Source organism: Tupaia chinensis, unplaced genomic scaffold (genome assembly GCF_000334495.1).
Source record: "Tupaia chinensis unplaced genomic scaffold, TupChi_1.0 Scaffold000708_1, whole genome shotgun sequence".
In the NCBI taxonomy this organism is placed as follows: Eukaryota; Metazoa; Chordata; class Mammalia; order Scandentia; family Tupaiidae; genus Tupaia; species Tupaia belangeri.
This window is the reverse complement of record NW_006160231.1, coordinates 2,039,879-2,046,620: the sequence shown is the minus strand read 5'-3', so window position 1 is coordinate 2,046,620 and position 6,742 is coordinate 2,039,879. Positions and strand designations below refer to the sequence as shown.

Sequence of the window (6,742 nt, the reverse complement as noted above, 5' to 3'; positions counted from 1 at the left end):
TAATAGCAGCAAGTTAAATAATTATTTTTTTTTAAACAGGGCAAAACCAAACAGTGTCTTGCTCTGTCACCTTGGCGAGCCTCCAGCTGGTGATCTTCCTACCTCAGTCTCCCCAAGTTGCTGGAGCACAGGTGCTTGCCGTGGTGCCTGGACTTCAGGTTGGGCTGGGAGTAGAACCCAGATCTCCCAGTGGCACTGCCTGTGGAGCAGAGCATCCTAGAGCACATGTCAGTGCTGTGGACAGATATAGACAAAAAATTTAATGTTCAAGATAACTAGAATTAATGTCTTCAATCTATGGTGGAGATAAGGTAGTGATATTTATTTATTATTATTATTTTTTTCTGCTTGGACTGTCCAAGATAAGGTGTTGGAAAAGTTTTCTAAAAGCTCAAGACAAGCCAATAATCACATTTGTGGCTCCAGAAGCATGCATATTATTATTTTTTAAGGTTTTTGCCATAGGCCGTGTGCACTGACCAGAGAGTCAGAGGAAAAGTGAGAAATCACAGCCCAGGGGTGATGGCCACGCTGCAGTCCCTTCTTCTCCTGGGATTTTGCGCATGCACATACATGTACCCAGTATGATTTTCAAGCTGCTAGGTCTAGGACTCGAACTGCGGTTGGCCATGTGGGAGTCCAGTACCTTTACTATCATGCCACCTTCAGGCCCCCAGCGTTCATATTATTTGAATTCTTATACTGGGTCACCGGAAAAGTCCTGACATGTAAAAATGTGTCAGGACTTTTCTAGTGACCCAATATTTCTCCTGAGAATTTCTAATCTGAAACTAACTGGAACTGCCTGGAAATGTGGGTGAGTAATTGAATATGGCACTGTGGGGACCAGATACGGTGCAGCAGCAGCACAGCTGGACCCACGGGAAGTCCCAGGGCTGTGTCCCAGGGCCTCCCTGTACGTGCCACATGCATGCCTGTGAGCACCCCTGCCGAAGGCTGCGGGTGGGAGAGGTCATGGTGTGGGGGCCCTGTTGGAGATGCTTATCTTTGTCTATGTCTCTCATGGAAAAAGCAAATAAATAAACTTAAAAAAATAAACAACCACAGTGCAGGAGGGTAGCAGCTAGTGGCGTGGTGGTTAAGGTGGCTGGATCCCACAGGGCTGATTGCATGGTTCAGGTCCCGAACCCAGTGGCCTGGGAAGCACGCTGAGCCCATGTGGATGTGTGCTCAAAATTCCAAGAGGAGAAAGGGTTGGAGCATGACTGCCCTCGTGCGGGAGGAGAAGGGTGCTCTCACCTCTCTCTTCTCCTGGTGTCTCTTCAGCAAGCACACATGCCCTCTAGCAAAGTTAAAATGTATATATGCACACACACACACGTACGTACATACATGGCAAGCATGGTACGACTGAGAGGGCACAGAACTTGGGGTCACTGGGTGACTGGGTGAGCCAAGGTCTGCCTTTACTGTTGTACTCGCTAACTGACCCTTGGGCCATCACCAGACCTCTCTGAGCTGGTTTCCTCGGCTTTACAATAGGGACAATGCATCCTCTTCCTACTCCTCAGGTTTTACAAAGCTGTGGTATACTCCGTGTGGGGACAGTCGTTAGCCGATGTGCGTCATAACCTGCTCAGCTAGCACCTGGGTGGGTGTAGAAAGGACCACATAGGTGACCTCTCCTTCTCAGGTAGCTTGTAGGCAAATGAAAAGCATGCAGACTTACACAGGAAAATGGACACACACCACTCCCCCCCCCCCCATTTTTTTTCATTTCTTAAGGTTTTTGCCATAGGCATGTGCACTCACCAGAGAGAGACAGAGGGAAAGTGAGAAATCACCCTGTGGGGGGATGACCATGCCACAGTATCTTCTCTTCCATTCTCCTCTGGGATTTAGGACACACGTACACACACCCAGTGTCTTTTTCAGGCCATTGGATCAGGGACTCGAACTGTGCAGTTGTCTGTGTGGAATCCAACCACCTTAACCACTGTGTCACTGACTGGGCTGAACATACCATCTTTTTTTTTTTTTAAAGAGAGAGATTTTTGCTATAGGATGCATGCACTCTCTAGAGACACAGAAGGACAGAGAGACAGAAAGCTAGAAATCACCCCCCAGGGGGATGGTCACGCCGTAGTCCCTTCTCTTCCATTCTTCTCTTTGAATTTTGGGCACCCACGCACATGTGCCCAAGAGTGACGGGTCTGGGACTTGAACTGTGGTTGACTGTGGAGGAGTCCAGGAGTCCGCCACCTGCTGGCCCTGAATATATCACTTTTTAAAAGGTATTTCTAAATAGTGCAGAACTTGCCTGATGTCAGCTGCGTGTGTGTTGAAGAAAACATTGAAGGAAAAATGGTTCATGGCAGAGATCTATTCTGGCATGCCAAAACCTGGAGTCTGCAGGAGGCCTTTCAGCCTGCTCCTTTTCTGTATTTACCAGAGGGTGTATGTGTTCACCAGAGAGGAGGAGAGAGAGACAGAGAGTGAGCGAAAGCATCCCCTCCCCATAGGTGTGGTCATGCTGCAATCTCTGCTGCTCTTCTCCATCCTGTTAGGATTTGGGGCATACATGCATATGCTCCTGGCGTGTCTTTCAAGCCTCCAGGGCTGGGATTTGAACTGTAGTCAGCCATGTGGGATCTGGTACCCTGAACCAGTAGACTATAGGGCTGACTCCGTCTTTAAGCTCTCTGTTCATTCTCTGCAGCCTTATTCTGATCATATTCTTGCTACATAAACTCATCGAGTATAACAAACTATAGCTGCTTTAGAAATACTTGTCCCACAGGACATCCATGGTGCATTCTCCTTTCAGTGAGTAACATATAGACATTATAATCCTTTTTATTCTTTTTTTAAAAAATGTTGCCAAAGGGTACCCACTCTTCGCCAGAGAGCGAGTGAGCGAGGAGGAGAGGGAGAAAGCAGGCCTGTGGTACGTGGGCATGCAGCAGGCTCTTCCCCATTTCTCCACCCTGCCATGATTGGGGGCACATGTGCACATACACCTGGTGTGTTTCTCAAGTCGCTGGGTCTTTAACCGCAGAGTTGGCCCCGTGGTTCTGGCCGCCTCAGCCCCCAGGCCACAGCCAGTTCTGTAACCCTTACCAACCCTGCCTCCCCGCCCCCAGTTCCCTTCAGCCCTTTCCAGATGTAACCATTTCCTTTTGGTGTCTGCTCTTTCCAGGCCTTTTCCTTGACACGCGCATTTATGGATACATAGAGAGTACGTAATAAAGCGTTTGTGTTTCTTCTGTTTTAAACCAGTGTTGTCATACTAAGTGGAACATTCTGGAGTGACTGTTTTCACTCAGCATGTCTAGGAGAGCTTCCCCCGGTCCGGCTGCTGTGGTGCACTTTAACGTAAAGCTGCTCCCTGCACTGTGCTGCGTGTGGTTCCGTTCGCCTGTTGACAGGTTGTTTCCAGTTCAGACATGCTGCAGTACCTCTCCAAGTACCTTTGAATTGAAGCACCTGCATGACTGTTTCTCTGGAGTAGGTGCAGAGAGGTGGAGCTACAAGGTTATAAATGACACCTTTTTAATTTTTTCAGAAATTTTTGCTGTAGGGTATGTGTGCTCACCGGAGAGACAGAGACAGAAAATGAGAAATCACCTCCCCCCCCAGGGGGGGGGGATGACCATGCCACAATCCCTTCCCTCCGTTCTTCTCTTAGGATTTTGGGCATGTACACACACACACCCAGTGTGAGTTTCAAGCCACCTGGTTCGGGACTCAAACTGTGTTTGGCCGGGAGCCCTGTGACATAACCACTATGCCATTTACTGGTCCTAATATGTACCTTTAAATATTACTGGTTAATGGAAAATTATTCTTCCAGTTAAAATGGACCCTATTTTTTCTTTTCTCTCTCTCTCTCTCTTTTTTTTTTTAAGAGAGAATTTTGCCATAGAGGGTATGCGCTTACTGGAGAGACAGACAGAAAGTGAGAAATCATCCCCCAGGGTAGATGCCACACCACAGTCCCTCTCCTCCACCCTCTTCTCTGGGTTTTGGGCATGCATGCCGCACACTTGGCGAAAGTTTCAAACTGCTGGGTCTGGGACCTGAACCACAGCCAGCCATGTGGGAGTCCAGCCACATAACCATTATGCCATCTGCTGCCCTCGCAAGCCCTATTTTTGACGCTTCACTTTCTCACCCAGCTCTTCTGAGCCACATGGTCAGGGAGTTTTGCAGAGGGCAGTTTCAGTAGTCTGTGGTAAGCCAGTGCTCAGAACCTGAGAATTCTGTTCAAATGGAAGTGATGCCCCACTCAGGTCTGGAATAGGCCGCGGGAGATGAATTTCCCCGACTCTCGGGAGATACTGACGCCGCGGGTGCAGGCCACGCTGCGGGGCAAGAATCTCTTGCTCCAGCTGCTTCCGTAATAGTGCCTGGAGGCTGTTGCTGTGGGTGCTCATGCACAAGCATCTGCTCAGGGACACGAGCTGTTTCCATAGGAAGCCGCGCGGTGCCAGGCGCGTGAGCACTGGCTCCTGAAGTCTGGCCCTTTAACAGAAGAGCCTGTGACTCTATAGCAAATGTTGGTGGTGGCTGAAGTTGGGTGATAGTTGCTTATTATTTGTCTCTACTTTCATGTAGAATATTTTGTGGAAATACTCATAATACATGTTTGAAAATGAAAGAGAACTGGATCCCTTTGAAGTTTGAGTTGTTCCTAAAAAAATTTAGCATGGTCGTTGCTGCTCTGCCTTTCCTGGATTTCCTCTGAAAAATGATTTGGAAGCGTTTTTTTTTTTTTTTGAATCCGTGGTGTATGTTGACTCATGTGAGTTTTAATTTTAACATTTAAAAAGTATTTTTAGAAGTTTAAAAATAACCGCAAGAGAGCTTTGTTCTGTAACTGCCTATACCTTGGCAGCTGCGTCAGACCCCCTCTGCCGTCTGCATTCAGGAGGAGACGCCACAGTTTGACCTGCACCATGAGCTCCGCCAGGAGCCTGTTAGCCCAGGGGGCGCGTCAGGGACCCTCCAGGGACCCTCCAGGGCCAGGATGCCCGCCAGGCCGGCGATTCCCTGATCTCTTAGCGCAGGGTCCTGAGGCCTCGCCGGGGTGCGGCAGAGCTGAGTTTGGTGATGAGCTGGCGGCCTCTGTGGCGGTATTGGGTTGGAGAACGCCACACTGACGTGCGTTGGCTCACCCTGGTTCAGCCCAAGCACTGATTTTATAGTTGCGACACAAGGGCACGAAGAATTTAAGTGACCTGCCTTAGCCTGCGGTTAGCAGAAGAGCTAATCAGTCATGGAGCTAGGTGGTAGGAGAGCCAGGTACCCCGATGCTAGCCCAGCCTCCTTTTACCCCCACCCTGAGGAAGGGGCCCTAACTGGCAGTGGAGTAGTTCATTCTGAAGTGGAGGAGGAGCCACTATTTACCTTTTCTTTTCTTCCTTTTCTTAGAGGTTTTTGCCTTAGGGGACGTGTGCTCTCTGGATAGAGAGCTACAGAGGCAGGGACCTGGTGCCTATTTCTTTTTACTTTTTCCATTTTCTAATTCTTCACTTCTGATCAGCGGCTATTCTCTGCTCCACCCTCTCTGAAAGGGCTTGTTGGTTTTTGACCTATTCTTGCCGACGTCGGGGTTTCTGTTGCTGCAATAATCTCTACCCCGTCTTCTCTTTTATTTCCCCTAGCCCAGCTGGAAGCGTTTTTTTTTTTTTTTGAATCCGGGGTGTATGTTGACTCATGTGAGTTTTAATTTTAACATTTAAAAAGTATTTTTAGAAGTTTAAAAATAACCGCAAGAGAGCTTTGTTCTGTAACTGCCTATACCTTGGCAGCTGCGTCAGACCCCCTCTGCCGTCTGCATTCAGGAGGAGACGCCACAGTTTGACCTGCACCATGAGCTCCGCCAGGAGCCTGTTAGCCCAGGGGGCGCGTCAGGGACCCTCCAGGGACCCTCCAGGGCCAGGATGCCCGCCAGGCCGGCGATTCCCTGATCTCTTAGCGCAGGGTCCTGAGGCCTCGCCGGGGTGCGGCAGAGCTGAGTTTGGTGATGAGCTGGCGGCCTCTGTGGCGGTATTGGGTTGGAGAACGCCACACTGACGTGCGTTGGCTCACCCTGGTTCAGCCCAAGCACTGATTTTATAGTTGCGACACAAGGGCACGAAGAATTTAAGTGACCTGCCTTAGCCTGCGGTTAGCAGAAGAGCTAATCAGTCATGGAGCTAGGTGGTAGGAGAGCCAGGTACCCCGATGCTAGCCCAGCCTCCTTTTACCCCCACCCTGAGGAAGGGGCCCTAACTGGCAGTGGAGTAGTTCATTCTGAAGTGGAGGAGGAGCCACTATTTACCTTTTCTTTTCTTCCTTTTCTTAGAGGTTTTTGCCTTAGGGGACGTGTGCTCTCTGGATAGAGAGCTACAGAGGCAGGGACCTGGTGCCTATTTCTTTTTACTTTTTCCATTTTCTAATTCTTCACTTCTGATCAGCGGCTATTCTCTGCTCCACCCTCTCTGAAAGGGCTTGTTGGTTTTTGACCTATTCTTGCCGACGTCGGGGTTTCTGTTGCTGCAATAATCTCTACCCCGTCTTCTCTTTTATTTCCCCTAGCCCAGCTTCTGTTCTGAAGTCACGAATGCCAGTTTATCTTCAAGCTAAAGTTCAAATTATTTAGACCTTTCATATATTTTTGGCTAAGCTGTCCTTTTAGAGTTTGTTTATTTTTGTCCATGACACAGAGGCAGAGAGACAAGCACCCACAGTGGGGTCTTTTTTTTTTTTTTTTTTTTTTTTTTTGGGGAGGTTTTTG

General features: G+C 48.9%; 1 protein-coding gene across 1 annotated transcript in view; it reads left to right on the top strand.

Moving 5' to 3' along the window:
* The window catches only part of IGF2BP2 (insulin like growth factor 2 mRNA binding protein 2), a gene marked incomplete at its 5' end in the record, with an annotated part of 193,384 nt that overhangs the window by 58,298 nt on the left and 128,344 nt on the right, over positions 1 to 6,742 (top strand).